The 19,700-nt window shown below is 48.3% G+C and overlaps 2 long non-coding RNA genes across 2 annotated transcripts; one reads left to right on the top strand and one right to left on the bottom strand.

The window, feature by feature from the left end:
* Positions 1-5,765: 5,765 nt before the first annotated feature.
* On the bottom strand, positions 5,766-13,545 carry LOC116272644. Its single transcript, XR_004181278.1, has 3 exons — positions 13,473-13,545; positions 12,201-12,370; positions 5,766-5,803 (listed from the first exon to the last, which is right to left on the bottom strand). It is a non-coding gene; the product is annotated as an uncharacterized LOC116272644 (long non-coding RNA).
* On the top strand, positions 7,756-17,641 carry LOC103877736. The gene is made up of 2 exons (XR_001894996.2): positions 7,756-14,400; positions 14,999-17,641. It is a non-coding gene; the product is annotated as an uncharacterized LOC103877736 (long non-coding RNA).
* Positions 17,642-19,700: the final 2,059 nt, after the last annotated feature.

Here is a 19,700-nt window from a genome sequence, read left to right as displayed (position 1 = left end):
CAGGAGATCGAGACCATCCTGGCTAACACGGTGAAACCCCGTCTCTACTAAAATACAAAAAATTAGCCGGGCGCGGTGGCGGGCGCCTGTAGTCCCAGCTACTCGGGAGGCTGAGGCAGGAGAATGGCGCGAACCCGGGAGACGGAGCTTGCAGTGAGCCGAGATGGTGCCACTGCACTCCAGCCTGGGCGACAGAGTGAAGACTCCGCCTCAAAAAAAAAAAAAAAAAAAAAAAGAATTAATGGCCATTCTATTTTTAATCACTTGGAGAAGCAGAGATCTTTCAAAATTGGAAACTCGAAGGTAGGTCCTGGGCAGGATAGGACACTCTTGCCTTTCTTGACACACTCCTTTCATTTGAGACTTTATGGCATTGAAGTGACCCTAAGGATGATCCCCAGCAGCCCGAGTTAAAGTGAGCCATGGATTCAGGAAGGTGCCATTGAGAGAATCCCAGACTGGAGGTGAGAAAGATCTACTTTGCCAGTCCAATTATCCAGGTTCATAGTATGTTCTTTGTTGCTGCTCAGAAACCTTTTCTAAAGCCTGGTCTGAACACTCTAGCCTGGCATCTGCTGTGTCAATGGCTGTAAGGAATAGTTGGGTAAACGCATCCGACCTAGAGCCCTGAAAGTGGAGAGTGAGGCTCCCAAAGGCCAGCATGGTGGTGGCAGTAGAAATCAGTGAGGGAAGACCTAACAGGAAAGATAAATCTTGAGGCCAGAGTCAAGAATCTCCACCCCTCATATGAAGATGCTCACTTAGAGGAAAGCTACAATGTCCTTACAGCTCTTGGGAGGGTAGGCTTCCATGTCTGCTTCCAATGCCAGTGAGTATTCCAGTGCTTCAGGCATTCCAAATGAGAGGGCATAGGTCTTGTACTAGGCCCAGAGTTGGGGCAGATCGTTGTCAGACTTCCTGAATTTGATGGGGCTGCAGACACACTTATACTTGCTAAGGTGCTGAGGCTGATCCCACCAGCTAGGGACAGATAGGTTCCAGATTCAGGGGCTCAGATAGGTGGATGTGTTTGAGCAGGGCTGCTACTGTTGGTGCCCCACACAGAGGTATCTGACCAAGAGGCAAATGAGGCCTGAAATCCAGCCAAGAGTTGAGCTCCCAGCCCTTGCAATTATAAGGCTGCAACTGTCAGAAGGGGCACCTTTTCTAATTAGCACAGGGTAGACCTTGGGAAATCCTGGTTTAGGGTGTCTGAGGTAGGGCTGATCATGGCTGCCTGAGGATGCTGGGCTGAGGAGTCCTTGCCTGGCTTCTTTGGGGATACTGGGGCCAAAGGCTGGCTCTCCTTGTACTGTCTGAAAGAGGTTGACCTGGGCCTGTGAGCCAGGCTGAGTTCTCCTCTCTCAGGGCTATGCGGGGATGCCTCTAGGATATGCCTGCTCTGCCTAGAGCACTCTAGACCACTCTTGAAAAAGACCTCTGTACTAGATAGTGGGGCCTCTGATCTTGGGATAGGAATTAGTAAAATCTATTTTCTGTGACAAGACTGGGAGGTAGGGAGGAAAACACTTAAATGACATTTAGGAGAATGTCATTTCTGTCTTAGAGAAGAGAGAAAAATTAAGGTTATGCTTGCAGTGAAGAGGAGCTTTGAGCAGAAGTGACAAGTCTTCATTCTAACTCAAGTTTTAGCACTTTTTTTAAGCCCTCCCTTCCCTCCCTCCTTCCTTCCTCTCCCTACCCACCCACTGCCTTTTTTAACTAGCTGAGTGAGACCTTGGGCAATTCACTAAATTCTGAGCCTACTTTTCTTCCTCGGTAAAGTGGGCACAACAACTCTCACCTCTTAGCTTATTGAGAGGATCTAGAATGCATTTGTGTAATGGGCTTGAGATGGAGATAAAGTGAGCTTGTTCCCCTCCCTGCCTTTTTCCCACTTGTGATGGTTAAAACGGACTCAACTTGATTGGATTGAAAGATGCAAAGTATTGATCCTGGGTGTGTCTGTGAGGGTGTTGCCAAAGGAGATTAACATTTGAGTCAGTGGGCTGGGAAAGGCAGACCCACCCTTAATCTGGGTGGGCACCATCAAATCAGCTGCCAGCGTAGCTAGACTATAAAGCAGGCAGAAAAATGGGAAAAGACTAGACTGGCCTAGTCTCCCAGCCTACATCTTTCTCCCTTGCTGAATGCTTCCTGCCCTCAAACATCAGACTCCAAGTTCTTCAGTTTTGGGACTCAGACTGGCTTTCCTTGCTCCCCAACTTGCAGATGGCCTACTATGGACCTTGTGATCATGTGACTTAATAAACTCCCCTTTGTATGTCTGTTCTATTAGTTCTGTCCCTCTAGAGAACCCTGACTAATACAGTAAATTGGTACCAGTAGAGTGACGCATTGCTGAAAAGATACCCAAAAATGTGGAAACTACTTTGGAACTTGGTAACAGGCAGAGGTTGGAACAGTTTGGAGGGCTCAGAAGAAGAGAGGAAAATGTGGAAAAGTTTGAAACTCCCTAGAGACTTGTTGAATGGCTTTGACAAAAATGCTGATAATTATATGGACAATGAAACCCAGGCTAAGGTGGTCTCAGATGGAGATGAGGAACTTGTTGGTAACTAGAGCCAAGGTGACTCTTGTTATGTTTTAACAAAGAGACTGGTGGTATTTTGCCCCTGCCCTAGAGATTTGCAGAACTTTGAACTTGAGAGAGATGATTTAAGGTATCTGGCAGAAGAAATTTCTAAGCAGTGAAGCATTCAAGAGGTGACTTGGGTGCTGTTAAAGGCATTCAATTTTATGAGGGAAGTGGAGCACAAAAGTTCAGAAAATTTGCAGCCTGACAATTCGATAAAAAAGAAAATCCCATTTTCTGAGGAGAAATTCAAGGTGGCTCTAGAAATTTGCATAAGTAAAGAGGAGCCTGATGTTGATCCCCAAGACAATGGGGAAAATGTCTCCAGGGCATGTCAGAGGTTTGCATGGCAGCCCCTCCCATCACGGCCTGGAGGCATAAAGGGAAAAATGGTTTCATGGGCTGGGCCCAGGGTCCCCGTGCTGTGTGCAGCCTAGGGATTTGGTGTCCTGCGTCCCAGCTGCTCCAGCTGTGACTGAAAGGGGCCAATGTAGAGCTCGGGCCATGGCTTTGGAGAGTGCAAACATCAAGCCTTGGCAGTTTCCACAGTGTTCAAAACATGGGAGCTGCCCTCATTATTATTTTTTCCTACAGTAATCATATTAGCCCATAATGTGTGCACAATGCGTACGTGATGGTTCCTGCCCCACATGGTGTTGAGCCTGCCAGTGCACAGAAGTCAAGAAGTGGAATTTGGGAATCTCTGCCCAGATTTCAGAGGATGTACGAAAACACCTGGATGTCCAGGCAGAAGTTTGCTGCAAGGGCAGGGCTCTCATGGAGAACCTCCGCTAGGGCAATGCAGAAGGGAAATGTGGGGTTGGAGCCCCCACACAGAATCCCTACTGGGGCACTGCCTAGTGGAGCCATGAGAAGAGGGCCACTGTCCTCCAGACCCCAGAATTGTAAATCCACTGACAGCTTGCACTGTACATCTGGAAAAGCTGCAGACACTCAATGTCAGCTCATGAAAGCAGCCAGGAGGGAGGCTGTACCCTGTAAAGCCACAGGGGCAGAACTGCCCAAGAACATAGGAACCCACCTCTTGCATCAGCATGACCTGTATGTGAGACAGGGAGTCAAAGGAGATTATTTTGGAGCATTAAGATTTGACTTCCCTGCTGGATTTTGGACTTGCATGGGCCCTGTAACCCCTTTGTTTTGGCCAGTTTCTCCCATTTGGAATGGCTGTACTCCCACTGTATCTAGGAATTAACTAACCTGCTTTTGATTTTACAGGCTCATAGGTGGAAAGGACTTGCCTTGTCTTGAATGAGACTTTAGACTGTGGACTTTTGAGTTAATGCTGGAATGAGTTAAGACTTTGGGGGACTGTTGGGAAGGTACGATTGGTTTTGAAACATGAGGACCTGAGGTTTGGGAGGGGCCAGGAGCAGAATGATATGGTTTGGCTGTGCCCCCACCCAAATCTCATCTTAAATCCCTACATATTGTGGGAGGGACCCAGTGGGAGGTAATTGAATCACAGGGGCAGGTCTTTCCCATGCTGTTCTCGTGATAGTGAATGTCTCATGAGGTCTGATGGCTTTATAAGGCAGAGTTCCCCTTCACAAGCCCTCTCTTTGCTTGCTGCTATCCATGTAAGATGTGACTTGCTCCTCCTTGCCTTCCACCATTATTGTGAGGCTTCCCCAGCCATGTGGTACTGTAAGTCGATTAAACCTCTTTCTTTTGTAAATTGCCCAGTCTTGGGTATGTCTTCATCAGTAGCATGAAAACAGACTAATACACCACTCTCATGTCTGGGCAGGGCCAGTGGGCCTGGGAGGCAGAGTCTGTCAGTGGGATTGGGGCCATAAGGGGTCTCTCCTGTGTCTGAGGGAACCACAGTGACCCACTTAGGGGGACTGGAGGCAGTGAAGGCTATGGGCCTGCCATATCTAGTCAAGACTGCTCAAGCAGGTCCTCACTGCTCCTTCAGCTCCCTGCCACCCTCCAATCCATTCTCCCACGTAATGGCTCCTTCACCAGGAGGATGAAGCCTTTATCTTGGTGTTCCGGGCCTGATCTCTCTACCTCATCTCCCACAACAGTCCTCCATACACAGCCCAATGTTCCTGAACAGGTCACAGTATTTATGCCTCTGTGTACACCTTGCTTTGTCTGAAATGCTCTTTCTCCTTCTTTGATAGAATTCCTCCTTTTCCTCTCAGGATCTAGCTTAAATATGCCATTCACTGGGGAGCCTGCCCTGACCACAGATCAGGTAGGCCCACTTCTGGCCTTCCACTGTGCCCTCTCTAACGTTGCACTGCCCATTCTGTGTGGAATGTTCTGTTGCTATATATGGCTCCTTTTCTAGACTGTGAGCTCCTCAAGGACACGGACCACATCTGATCCTTTCTATGTTCCCAGTGCCCAGCCTAGGGCCTGGCACAGAGTATGGGCCTCACAGAATTTGTTAAATGAGTGTGTATATAAGTGAAAATGACAGGGTGGGCAGTTGTGGGTAAGTGGCGAGTGGCAAGTAGCTTTGTCCCCAAGCCTGAGAGGGTCACCTGAACTGGGTACGGAGTTGAGAACTCATCATTTTGGTCTCTTTTACCAAACGAGATTAGGTCTGAATTTGTTTTCAGAAATTAGGACATGTTATCTGTAAGACTGCCTGGGGCTAGCAAGACAAAAGTCTAAAATCTGAGGTATCTGTAAGGAGTAGTCAGAGGAGACCATGGGCCCCACACAGCTCTGTCCAAGGCTCGGGAACAACTTCAGGTGGATAGGTATGGATAATAATATTGTAGTCAGTCCTTCCCATGTGGGAGTGAGGCTCCCAGCAAACAGTCCCGCAAGTCCCAGAATAGTCCCTCTAGTGAGTCAGAGATCTGGGTAACATGGAAGTCCTCAGATTGTCTGCTCCTCCACCCTTCTGGGATCACAATTTCCCTCAGTTTCTTAAGATGTTGCAAGTCACTGTCCGGGTGCAGTGGCTCACGCCTGTAATCCCAGCACTTTGAGAGGCTGAGGTGGGTGGATCACAAGGTCGGGAGTTAAAGACCAGCCTGGCTAAGATGGTGAAACCCCCTCTCTACTAAAAATACAAAAAATTATCCAGGCGTGGTGGTGGGTACCTGTAATCCCAGCTACTTGGGAGGCTGAGGCAGGAGAATTGCTTGAACTCGGAGGGCGGAGGTTGCAGTGAACTGAGATCTCGCCACTGCACTCCAGCCTGGGTGACACGGTGAGACTCTGTCTCAAGAAAAAAAAAAAAAGAAAAAGATTTTGCAAGTCATCATCCTATATTCTGTGCAAAGCGTAGTCTTTCCCAAGATCCTGAGAATTCCTGGGAGCTTATATTCTGATCACCTCTCACTCTTAATTCCTGCTGCTATTGCATTCTTGTGACTGTGACTGAGTTGTTTTGCTCCAGACTCTGATGCTGCCCTTGCTGCCTCATTCCCCAAAGCACCAGGCACAAGCATGTGCATGTAACAGACTTTCCTTCAAGAGTTGAGGGTAAAAAAGTGAGTTATAGCACAATACAGAGCTGAAAGGCAGGGCAGGAATCATTACCTGCTTTGTACAAAGAGAAAACAAAAGCTTAAATATTAACCAGGTGACTTGACTAAAGCTATACAGCAAGTTGGTGAAAGAACTAGGCCTGGAATGAGCTCTCCTGATCCAGACTCTAGAATCAGCATTTCACAGTTCTGAACTTCTGGAATCCAAAGAGCTGTCCAGGTTTAGGTTAAGAACAATTCCATACACACAGAAAGACGGTCCTGGGTGGCAGGCAGTGAAAGAAACCTGGGGAGCTGGGGATCTCCATGAGCGTGGCTCACCTCCCCCTCTGTCTCCTGGAGCGTCATGACCCTTGCTTATATCCCGTGGGAACAAGACCCAGGTGAATCAAACCTTTACTGAGGCCCTGCTCAAGACAGGCACAGTAGTGCAGTGGGTTTAATCTTCACTATGGTTCTGCAAGGCTGGCATCATTATTCCCCATTTTAGTTGAGAAAACAGTCTCCAAGAGTGGAAGTGACTTGCTCAAGGTCATACAGATAGTCAGGCCAGGCGAGCCTGAGGACTCCTAGTCCCAGGCTCTGCTACAAGCTCCATGGCATTGCCAAAATTGACCACCAGGTGGCAATCTCCCCCAACTTCCTGCAGGCCACAGGCACCCTGGAATTTTAAGCAGTAATGCCTGTGGTTGGTGGCAGAACAGCAGTCTCTGCCTGGAAACTCTTTTGTCAGTTTTGAAACTCTTTTGTCCCTAGGGGGAAATTGATGCCCGAGAGGGATGGTGGCTTTACAAGTGAAGAAGTTCTATGTGTGTGTGCATGTGAGCATGGGATCTGCTTCTGGTTCCAAGGCTGATGGACTCTGCCGACCTGTTGTTAGCTGGGAGTTGGTGGGCATGACTTTCCTGGCACAATGTTCATTTTCTCCTCTGTGCCTGCTGTTGCCAAGCCCCACTCAGAGATGGGCAGCTGAGTTTTCCTTGGACTCCATCAGAGGCCCACGGTTCAGCCTCTTGTTTAGGTGGGGTCAGGCTTACCTGGTCTGAGGCCATCTGAACAGCCCTGTGAATCCTTCCCCTATTTTAATCTGTGTGCTTCTTTGCATGGAGCCATGGAAACTCCTGTCATCTTCCATGCCTGCCTACAGCCAGGAAACACTGGGAGAGAGTCCTGTGCAGTCTTCCTGCAGAACTCACCATGTTCCCTTAAGGCTTTGCTGGATGGACCAGACCCTCTCAGCAGGTTTCCTGCCACTGGATACTCCTTTACCTCTGTGCTGCTCAGTGGCAGCCCCATGGTGGGCCTGTGAGTTCTCGGTGCAGCAAGCTTTCTGCCCAGATGCCAGGTGAGGCTCCCTTTCTGGCAGGCACGCCCAGCTTCTGTGCAGGGCTTGGGCACACTCTCCATTCCCCATCATGGCAGTGACTCTCAGCATAAACACCACACTGTTCACAAGGCCACCCCGACTTCTCCCCTCTTCCCTCCTATGTCCTCTCTTTGAGTGTGTGTGCACGTGTACGCTCCTTCATATCTCTCTTTACAGAGTGTGGTCTTAGAGCCTCTTGTCCTCAGCTTTGGGCCTTCACTGCAATTCCACAAATCCAGAACTCAAGGAAAGTCCTGCTCTACATCCTGTCAAGTAAAGGTAATGACAGCTCCCTTGCCAGATTCGGAGAAGAGTTCCTGGGAGTTCCCTGAACACAGGGCTGCTGTTTGAGCTGTGTGTTCCCAGCACCCAGCACAGGGCCTGCATGGGACAGGCCCCAGGGGGAGGGAGGTGGTTCTCACATGAATGAAGGGCCATGTACTAGAGCAAGTTAGCCTCTCAGAACAGAATGAGTCCCCTCCTTCTGTAGGGTGCCACATACCCCTCTGCGGAAACTGAGGGAAGGTGGAGAACAGAGCAAATATTGATGAAGGCAAGCAGCACACAGCCATTATGTTAACGTTTCTCAAGTTTCTCTCATTCATATGACTCCTCCATGATTTTTGCTAAATCCATGGATTCTTAATAATTTTCTTTAGCATATTTTATGAAAATACCTAATTCATGGTCTCCTAAGGAATAATATTCATGAAACCATTGGTTTTATATATCTTTCCTAATATACATTAAATTATATACATAGCTATTAAAAAAAATAGCAAAGACCACTGAAGTAGGCCGTACCTGCCGCCAGTGAGATGTATACTGCACTTGGGTTATTTACTTTTCACAAAACCATAATAAGGTCAATCATGATTCCTGTCTTATAGGTGAAGAAATTGAAGGTCAGAGAATTGACTTGGCCGAGGTCACACAGTCTTCTGATCTTTGGCCTACAGCCCAAGAGGGGAAGGGAGGAGCAGGTGCTTGGGAAATGATAGGGGAGGGAGGCAGCTGCCACTGAAAAATGAAAGAAGTTGGGGAATATAGGAGGTGGGGGCAGGATTCCATGTCAGAAAGGCAAATGACCTGAGTCCCAATGTCCTATGCACTGTAATGGCCATGAAAATAGCTGCAGATTTGCCTGCATTTGTGTGACCAAGATTTATTGTGCCCGCAACTCTGGTAATTGGATGATGAAAGCACTGCAGCTAGGACTGTTGGCTGGAGATTAATTATTAGAGAAAGGAGGTAGGATAGGGAGTAGCCTGGATGGTGCCCAGCTGTAGAGAGACTGGAACCCACTAGAAGAGCAGGCAGGCAGACCTCAGACATCTAGTGGACCCCCTCCCCACTCAGCTAAGATCCAGGGAGGGAGGCAACTGGACTGGGCCAAGGCCACAACCATTCTACAGCCAGGCAGGCTGAGAGCTCTTCTCTGAGTGAAGCTGATTTTCCAGAAAAGATGGGCAGCTACAGCAGCAGGAAGGGCCTGCACTTGGAGTCTGAGACCAGAGGGGAAGCCTCAGCTTTGTCTCTTATTGGCTATGTGACCTAAGGAAGGTGACTTAGCCTCTTCAAACCTCAGTTTTCCCAGCTGTACAATGGAGATGATGGCGTTGACTTTACTAGGAAGTCATGAGGCTCCAAGGAGATTATTGGGTCCTATTTAGATCTAGGATCCACTCAGAGACAACTTTCATTCTTACCCCCTCTGCTCAGGTCTGGCCCTCGTCCTTCCTGCCTGGGTCCTGTGAATCCCTTCCCTGCTTTCTCATCAAGCCCTAAAACCTGATCCTTAGCCACTGTGGGGACTTCCTGCGTGAATGTCAAGTCCCAAGTAGGAACCTAAAAGGGACTGGGAGATGGGGGACAGGGGTGGATCCCAAGAAGAAGTCATTTTCCCTCTCAGCCTTAGTTTTCTCATCTGCAAAATGGGAATAGGCTTTATTTGGATTTATTCCATTGCAAAGAACAGCAAACCACTTGAGCCCAACCAAGTGGGTTGGGGAAGGAGCCAACTTTGGGGACCGGAACTGGAACCTGCACATTGGAAGGAACACAGGTCACTTGGGGGCTAGCTTCTCCTCCATTTCTTTGTCAATGGGTCTCTGTTGCTATCTGCTCACCTTCCACTACTCATAGGTGTATTCTTTCCCTCTCTCCTGTCTGTCTCACAGCTTCTGCTTCCTCAAAATCTCTGTTCTAGCACAACTTTTTCTTACATGTGACTGCTCATGGCTACAACTCAACTCCACAGTTTGTTCCTCTGGGCTCCTTTGTAGAAACTAGCAGTTTCTCCCCATCCTGCTCAATTCACATGCATGATAGAGGGAGTCTGATTGGCCCTCTGATTCTTCCTGCCCAACCTTGCCAGAGATTTGTAGACTGGTTTATGGTCTGCAAAGCCCTCATAGATTTGTGGGAGTGACAGGCCCTGGATGGGCAGCAGGGAGGGGTTGAAGTTGGATTACCTCATGTATATAAAGTGCTACAACAGTGCCTGGCATACTATAGGACTCAGAAAACTCTGATTGAATGAAACTCAGAAATCTTCCTCTCCCACCATAGACCCTTCTCCCGACCCCTCCCCTTTCCCTCACCTTTGCAGAGGCCTCCAGCCTTGGATCCCTCTTATTCCTGCAGATTTTCTTGGCCTCCCTTCCTTCCCTGGCCAGCCTGGACTTGGGGTAGGGTGATCCTCCTGCCCCAATCCTCTACAGCACCCTGCTCTTCAAAAAACTTTGCACTTAAATCTCCCAACCTCAGCTCTGCTCTCCCCATCAGCAGACTCCCTGCCAAGGTCTGTGTCACTGGGAAGGGAGTAGGAGAGCTTTATAAGTAGCTATCATTCACTGAGCACCTCTAAGTACCTGTCCCCATGCTCAGTGCTTTACCCATTTATGTTAAGAACTCTTTGCAATCTTCCCTTGAGATGGAGTTTTTCCAGATGAGAAAATTGAGATTGAGCATGGTGAAGTGATATGAACCCAGTTCTAACTCCAAATCCTTCGTTCAAGAGCAAAGCTGTTGGTGTGAACTCTATCATCATTTCTCCTTTCCAAATGGAGTTTCCACAGGCCACACCAATATTTTCCCCTTTTTTTCTGGCCTTACAAAATGAATTAGCTAACAGCTGATTTTTATTACCACTAACAGACAATTTTTGTTAAGAACTTAACATGTGTTAGGTGCTGTTCTGGGCACTTTATCTGTATCAACTTATTCAATCTTTATAACAACTCTATAGGATAGACACTATCAGGATCGCTGTTTTGCAAATCTCTGCCTTAGCTTAAGGAAGGACCAAACTCACATGGTCCTGGTGGAGCCAGGATTCAAAGCCTCACTCCAGTTCAAGGCCTGGGAGCCCATTTTCTGCCTACTTCCTCTAGGAACTGCTTCCATCAATCCCTCCCTCACCTCTTTAAGCTACCTCTCTCCCCTGGCTCCTTAGCATTCAATGTGTTTATAACTTTCCCATCTCAAAAGTGTCCTCAAACCCATGTTACTCTGCAGTCACTATTCTTTCCTTCCTCTCTGTCATAGCCCAATTTCTTGAGTTTCTCTACTTGCTAGCTATTCTTCCTTACCCCTCTTCACACCAGCATCCACTCCCCCGCCCCCTCTACCTAAACTGCCCTAAGCTTAGGAAGATTGTGCCGCCACATTTCCGAAGGAAAAAAATACTCCCTTCAATAGCCTAAAAATACTGTCAATCAAACTTGAAATCAGCTTTGTAAATTGTAAGACATGTCACAGCTCTAGTAGTTCTGAAACAAATTTTTTATCAAGATTAAAAGATGAGCAAAGATAAATACTGAATACTTTGGTATAACTCAATTGGTGATGACACCTCAGTTGAGCCTTCTCTATGCAGCTGGAGTTTTGCTTTTCTGCTCAAATGCCCTCTAATGTTATGCCAAGGTATCATTCAAGTATAAAGACAACAGCTAAAGTGTCCTTAAAGGCAACAGACCAATACCTGCACTGTTCTGTTTCGCTTCGTCCACACAGTTTTTATTCTTCTTCACCCATTTAACATTTTGGCCATGGTGGACTGTGAGTTCTTTATTGGTAGCTAAAATTATTTGTAAACAGTATTGAAATAAATCTCCTTTTTACCTTCTTGGTGGTTTCTCAGTTGTCATACCCCCATCTCTCCTGTTTCCCTTCCTAATACTGGTACTTCCCTCACTTGGCTAAGGATTTCTGGGAGAGGTTGGATAGGAGTTACTAGTGTCCCAGTAACGCTGGTCAAAACTCTCCCCATGCCCAGAGCCCAGAGATAATTCAGGGCCACAGGTAGAGTATGTATAGGTCCCTCCAACTGTTTGTTAACACTGTGTCCATGAAGACTACCTTGCCAAGGTTTCCAGTGACTGCTGCATGGAGCTTTTCTGCCCCACTGTTGCTTGCTGGTCTCTAAACCCAGGTCAAGTTTTTAGCTTTCACCTTACTGACTGCTGGGCAGCATCAGGGACCATTTACTCCTTGACCTTCCTGAAGCAATTTCATATTGTGTCACTCTACTTTCTCATCTGCCCTCTTAAGCTCATCCTCTAAGGTCTGGAATTCTCCAAGATCCCACACTTTATCTTCCATTCACCATACACACTCCCTTTAATGACCTAAACCACTCACACACTGTGAGTACTCATTTGTCAGCAATTCCCAAATCTCTATTTCCAGACAGGTCCTGGCTCCACACCCAAATATTCAATTGCCCTCCTGTTCAACTGGCCAAAACCAAACTCACCTGTTTCTCCCAAGCCTGCTCCTCCTTTTGTGCTCTCTCTCTCTCTCTGTCCACTCAGTCTTCCTGCCCAGAAGCTTGCACATAATTTTTAAACACTCTCTGTCTTTTGCTTTCCATTTCCAAAGATTGACAAAAATCAGATGGAGTCTGCCTTTGTCCATTTTGTGTTGCTATAAAGGAACATATAAGGCTGGATAAGTTATAAAGAAAAAAGGTTTATTTGGTTCCCAATTCTGGATGGCTGGAAAGCTCAGCATTCATCTTCTGCATCTGGTGAGGGCCTCAGGCTGTTTACACGCATGGGTGAAGGTGAAGGGGAGTTGGTGTGTATAGAGATCATATGGAGAGAGGGGAAGCTCTCAAGAGGGAGGGGGGAGGTGCCAAGCTCTTCTTAACAGCCAGCTCTCATGAGAACCAATAGACTGAGAACTCACCCCTAAGGGAGGGCATTCATCTATTCATGAGGGGTCCACCCCCGTGACCCAAATGCCCCCCATTAGGCTCTGCCTTCAACACTGGGGATCAAATTTCAACATAAGTTTTGGAGAGGACAAATATCCAAACCATGGTAGAGTCTATGCCCCTTTAGGCTCTCTAGAAACTGTACCTTCCTTTCTAGGAAGTAGAACACAGTAGAAAGACCTGGTTGGACAGGTATAGGCTTTAGGGTTAGACAGACCTGGGTTGAAATCCTGCCTCTATCACTTATCGGCTGTGTGATTGTATATTAAGGGCAACTCTCTTAATACATTCAAGTCTTAATTTCCTTATCTACAAAATGGGGATAATAATCTACTTTGAAGAGTTATTGTGAGAATTAGAAACAATGATGTGCATACTTAAGACTGCCTGTCCCTAGCAACACTTAATGATAGTATTCATTATAATAATGATGATGATGATTTCTGGCTCCACTGTTATTGCTTTATCTAGGATATGGTCTTCCCTCTCCTGAACCATCACATCAGCTTCCTCACTGGGCTCTCTGTCTTCACTCTCTGTTAACTGCCAAATCTGCTTTTCACATAGTAGTCAGAAAAATTTTTCTAAAGTGAATTTAGAAAAAATTTTTCTAAAGTGTCAAATCTGATCATGACACTCACCTGCTTAAAATGGATTTCTCCCCCCATTCCATCTACCCTATGCCCCAGCCATACTTGCAGGTCTCTGAGCACACATTGGTCACGCACTCCCTTCTGCCATGCTTTATTCAAGGAGTTCCCTCTGCCTAAGCCCGAATGTATTCTGTCCCTCCCCTCCCTCACATCCTACCTGGCAAATTCTCATTCGTCACACCCAGTGCCAATGAATGCCACCCCTCCTTGGGATGTCTGTTTGAGTCAACTGCTAGCTCCTTGAGGTCAGGGATCGGGTTTGATTCTTCTTTGTGGCCCCCTGCCATCCTGCACAGGGCTTGATATAAAGAAGGCCTCATCAAATATTTTCAGACACTTGCTCAAGGTTGCAAAAGGGGTCAGCAACAGGGTTGAGGCTTGAACCCAGGTCTCTCATCTTCCTGCCTAGGATTCTCCTCTACACATGCCATTTTGCCCCAGTGGAGAACAGGAGTGCAGGGTTAGTGGGTTGGGGGTGAGGGACCTCCTCATGTGAGGGCAGCAGGCAACCTGAGGACATCCCACGCTCCACCTCAGTGCTGCATCTGCTACATGGGGGAAGGATAAAATTATCCACTGCCCACGTCATGTATCTCCCCATCTGACAGGGACTAGAGATAAAAAATGAATGACACAAAATCCAATCTTGCCTGGTACAGAAGCTGGCGGGGGTGGAGGTGGAGCTGGTGGCCCGAGCAGCCGCTCATTGCACAGTGCATCTCATATTTATTGGCTCATAATTGAAGGCAGCCTGGAGATGTCCCAGCATTGGCCCCTGACAAGACAGATGAGGGCACAATGACTGTGGAGGCAGAGAGTCAGGATACAGACTTTCTCACAGGACTGCAGCCACAGAAGGGAGGCGATGGTGGGGAGTGGGGACAGCTAGCTGGCTATTGCACTGGCCCCTGGGGTCTGACTCAGGTTCTAGGTCCTGCTCTGCTACCCACTTGTGATTACCTTGAACCAGACCCTCCCCTCTCTAGGCCAGTAATTTTAGCCTTCTTGATTTCATTATCAGGGTTGAGGAAAACCATTCTGGGAGTTGGGAAAATCTGGGCTGCTAACTTGCTGTGTGGCTTTAGGTGAGTTTCTTTACCTCTAAGGGCTTTGTGCTTTCTCTTTGTAAAGGGGAAAGGATGCCTCCCTCTTCTCCATAAAGACTGAAGGGGTTGGGTTGGCCTAGGAGCAGCCAGTTTGTGCATTTTAGCAACTGGAAACCTTCTGGTTGGGGGAAGACAAACAAGAAATGCTGCCAAATATTAAGAACCTGCAATGACTCCTAATTGGTCACAGAAATGGTCCAAATTCCCAGGCTTGGCATTCAAGGCTGGGAAACCTGCATAGTCCTACCTCTAGTATTTGTGTTATTATGGGAAAGTGTCTGGGGCTGGCAGCCAGGAAGCCTGGGTTCTGGACCAGTTTCACCACTATCTAGCTCTGTGATCTTTGGCAAGTTCTTGATCATCTCCAGGTCCCAGTTTCCCCATCTGTAAAATTTACATAGGTGATCTATGAAGTAATTAGGGTCCCCAAGCCCAGAGCAAGTCAAATGCCAAGTTCTATCCTTTCCTTTCTCCCTTTAAGTATTCCCTAAATCCATTCCTCCCTCGCCCCCATTCCGTTCTAATTATGATCACTGTCTCACCTCAGTACTCCTTTCTCTCTTCCTGACCAGTGCAGTAGCCTCTGGCCTCCCAGCCTCCATCCACCCCCTCCATACTCCAGTCAGAGTGACTCAGAAAGCATGTGCCTGACCATGCCCCTCGCCTGCATCAAGTCCTTCCTGTGCTCCCCACACAGCTGTCAGCCGAGCTCCTGAGTGTCACATGGAAGGTCCTGCATGATCTGGCTCTATCTTGTCTCTTCTCCCACTCCTCCTGTGCCCCAGCTATCTGTACCATTCAGCCTGGCCTCTTCACCACCCTCTCTCCAGCTCAGACTCTAGGATGAGGCTTCCCCAAGCTGGCCAGGAGGAGGCCCTGTGGCCCTGAACACAGCAGTAGGTGGGGTCAGTGTTGTGCCTAAACTCCTGTTCTGCCTTTCCAGAAGCTTCTGGAGTTTCACGCCCCATAGGGGTCCTGCTCCATGGAGTCCCCAGAGCATCAGGTGTGAATGCTGCCTGTTCTCCCTCCTTCTGCTGACAACCAGAGAATGTCTGAGCCAAAGGGGCCCCAGAGGTGACCTTGACCTCCTAAAACCCCACATTGTATAGATGGAGAAACTGAGGCCCAGGGAGAAGCAGTGGTCACACAGCAAGTCAGTGTACAGCAGGGCTGGAGCTCTGCCTTGTGCCTGCTCCATGGGGTGGGGGACACAGGGCTGGAGTAGGGTAGCCATAGAGAGAATGCTCCATGTGCTGGGACAGAAGGGGCCATCAGCCCTCCCTTCAGTGGTGGAGGTGAGATACTCAGCAGGAGACTCAGGGCAGGGAAAGAGGTTTCTGCCAGTCTCATTCCCATCCTCACCTCACCCCCTGCTGGTTCTGTCCCATTAGGGCTTCCAGGTCTCTGTACTTTACCTCCTGGCCACATGTCCAGCCTTCCTGAGGTGGGATAGGGAAAGTGGGGAATCAAGGTAGCCAGGGCGAGCATTTGTGAGCATTTACAGTCAGAGCTGTGAGGACCTCTACAACATCCTGCCAAGTACCTATCTAGTATGTTTCGGGCACGCCAGTGACAGGGACTCACTTTCTCCTAGAACAGCACCACTCTTTGGGAGACATTTGGCCCAGGCGAAGGAGACTTCTCAGGAGAGGCTAGGGTTATCTGCAGGGTGTGCTTCTGGGCCCAGCATCAGGTGATGCAGAAGATGAGAGAGACAGCCCACCTCCAGGAGGGCATTTCTCCAGGCCTAATCAATTATCAGATGTTGTGGTTTCTGGCCCCTTCCCAGGGCACAGGGTCCCTTATCAGAGCTTTTGGTCCACTGAATCCAATCCTCAGAGATTGCAGAAGGGAAGACTGAGACCCAGGGTAGGGGTAGGATTGCCTAGTTCCCCCAGCATCTTAGGGCTGGGCCTGAGACCAGAAACCAAGGCCCCAGGTCTTAGCTGGGAGCCCTCCCGGCACTATGTTCCCACTCTATGGCATGGAGTGTGGGGCGTGGGGGATTTGCAAAGAGACAGAGAGGAGTAAGTGCTGAGAAGGGCTTGTGATAGAGGAATAGAAGCCTTCCCTGCACGAGCTCAGAGTCCAGGGAGAGGGCCACAGGCAAGGGAAGGCTTCCTTGTCCCTCCCTACAGGATAGTGCATGCTTCGTCTGGGAGGCAGCAACAGTTGTGCACAAAGGCCACCATTTAGCCCTTGCTCACCCAGGAAGCCCTCTCTGTGTGCATGTGTGTGTGTGTGTGTGTGTGTGTCTGTCTGTCTGTCTGCGGACTGCCTCTGCCCTCAATGGACACCATTTCTAATTCATTCACCAGGAAAAGTGGGCTTTTTTACTATCCATCTGCCATGAGGGGATTTGCATAAATCCTCTCTTTGGCTGTGGTATAGGATAATGGTGGCTTGGGCCATGTAAACACCTGCAGATAAGTAGTTTGAAGCCAGGAGAGACAGGGCCTTGAATGCCAGACCAAGGAGCCCAGACTTTGTCCCACAAGAAATGAGGATGCAATGAAGGTTTTCAAGTACAGAATGTCACGGTCACATGTGTTCTAGGAAGATCTCTGGTATGTAAAAAGGAAGGTAGGTTGGAGGGCGCCACAGAAGACAGGTTGTCAGGAAGGATGCTGGGGCCATGATGCCAGAGAAGGATAATGAAGTTCAATGTGGGAAGAGGTCAGGAGGATGGACTTGAGAGATCTCCTGACAGTTGAGTCCAGCCCAAAGTGAATAGCAGATGGGATGAGAGAAGAGGAGTTAAGGTATGGCCTACAGTTGACCTGAGGGATTAGGGTGGTGGCTAGGAGAGTGCTAGAAAGCAGGCTTTCCTATAGGGAAGTGCTCTGGGCCCAACCTTGAGGCCACCCCATTCACCTCTTTAGCTATTCATCACTCATCCACCTTCCCATCTACCCACCTACCTACCCACATCCATCCATATCTCACCAAAGCCTTCCCTTTTGCCAGGCTTCCATGCGCCAAGGACTCAGAAAATAACCAGTGCTGATCTCGGCTTCTGTGGGCCCAGAGAGAGAGATTGACTCTCCTTCATCCTAGTAGTACATCTGGTTGCTGGCCTCTGCCCGTGGAGAAGGTGATATATATAACTGGCTGGCATTTCTTCCCAGAAAGTTATTGCTCATGCAGGCTTGGGGCTGGGGAGTCTCCATCCTGATGAGATCAGTATTAGAGTTATAAATGTTAGCCATTGACAGCTTCATGGCATTGTATAGGCACCAGTTCACTAGGAAGAGGCTCAACTTCCTTCCTTCTCTTGAGCTTGCCTTTGCTGAAGTTCCCAACCTGATTTCCGTCTCTGATGAGGAATTGCCCCTGCCAGGTTCAGCCACCCACCCATTCAGAAACATGAGCTCCTCTGCTGGGTATCAGGGACACTTGGTCTTTGACCTCTCATACCTCACAGGCCAGGAGATGGGAGATAGAGACCCTTAAGCAGGGAGTAGATGAGGCTAAATCATTGCAGTGATGTGGGTAGAGAGGAAGGCAAGGATGTTGTAGAGGTAGAATTGGCAGGAATTCGTGGCCAACTGCAGATACAGGACGTGAGGTATTCAGGCTCCTGGGTACCCACAGGTGAGGGTGGCCAGTTAGGAGCTTAGGATACATGTGACCTCATGGGTTGTTTCTGAGGCCCAGGCCCACAGGACCTTTTAAGAGGATGACTTCTTGGTCAGAAAGACTGGCTTCTGCCTGAGGAAGAGCCTGTGTGAGTCGGTCCCTCTCCACCTCCCAGCCAACCATCAGAACCATGGACTCAGGTCTGAAATCACTGCTTTGAATGAAAGGCTATTTCATGCCTCTGTAGTAAAGAGCAGGCACAATTGGTGGCCACATTAAGTCGCACCATTAGGGAGCTTTTCCAAGTACGAGGTTATTAGTTTCTTAGATGCAATTTCATAGGAGGAATTTGGCCAAAATGGAAACTTGTTCATCTAAGCTAAAGCAGCCTATTTAAAAAGCAAAATTGGCCAGGTGCGGTGGCTCACGCCTGTAATCCCAGCACTTTGGGAGGCCAAGGCGGGCAGATCACCTGAGGTCAGGAGTTCGAGACCAGCCTGACCAACATGGAGAAACCCTGTCTTTACTAAAAACACACAAAAAAATTAGCTGGGTGTGGTGGCACATGCCTGTAATCCCAGCTACTTGGGAGGCCAAGGCAAGAGAATCACTTGAACCCGGGAGGCGGAGCTTGCAGTGAGCCGAGATTGTGCCATTGTACTCCAGCCTGGGCAACAAGAGTGAAACTCCACCTCAAAAAAAAAAAAAAAAAGCAAAAATGAATGTTATCTACATAGCATGTCCATCAGTGACATCATAAACCCTGTGTTTATTCCATGAATAATTATCGAGCACAGTGGCAAGGCTCAGTGCCAGGCTTGGGAATCCAAAGGCCCTGCTTACATTTTCCTTTCATTCTTTTCCTCATTTAGTTTTCATAGTTTCATTTTTACATTTAATTATTTAACTCATCTTGGGTTTGTTCTGGTGTACGGTATGAGGCGAAGCTCTAAATTTTCCCCCAATTGGTCTGGGTACATATGAGTTGTAATCTAGGTCAGAGTTTCCCAGAATGATTCCGTAGAATACTGATCCTGTAAGATGTTCAGGAATAAAAAAGATCCCATAGTCAAAAAAAGTCTAGGAACTGTTACATAAGAACCGTCACCTTCTTAGAGATTCACAATGTATACTAACAAGTAGTAACGAAACTTTCATGTCTTGGCTCACAATTTTATTTGAGTATAGACCCCATTTTAAAATAACAGCTATGAGCACACCACAGAACATTCCACTTCGGAGTAAAGACAGCACTACAGCAGAACTGACATTGAGGTCTCTGCCTCAGATCTGGCTTCCCCATGCTTATGGATCTGCGATCTGGCCAGGGAGTATAATACATACACTGCCAGTTCTGCTCCAGAGCCTGCAGTGCTAAGAACTCTGCCAGGAGCCACAAACCATGGATGCCCCCAGAGAGGGTGAGGCAGCTTGTCTGGCACTTGGCTAAGACTTCAAAGAGGAGCGATTGCCCTGGTCCTTGAAAGATAAGCAGGGTGGGTGAGGTGGCCCTTGTGAGGGCAGAACCGTCTCCAGCAGGGACACTCTGTCATGGCAGTGACCCAGACCATGCCTCCAGAACTGCAGGACATACAGAGCTGTATGAACAGAGACGTCTGTGAGGAGCTAGGTGAGAGCAGAAATGCCTGTAATGTGGGGTAAAGGTGGCTGTGGGCATGCTGCTGGAACTCTCCTGCAGG

The sequence above is a fragment of the Papio anubis genome, unplaced genomic scaffold, assembly GCF_008728515.1.
Source record: "Papio anubis isolate 15944 unplaced genomic scaffold, Panubis1.0 scaffold145, whole genome shotgun sequence".
Taxonomy (NCBI): Eukaryota; Metazoa; Chordata; class Mammalia; order Primates; family Cercopithecidae; genus Papio; species Papio anubis.
The sequence above is the reverse complement of the archived record's forward strand: the minus strand, read 5'-3'. Positions and strand labels throughout refer to the sequence as shown.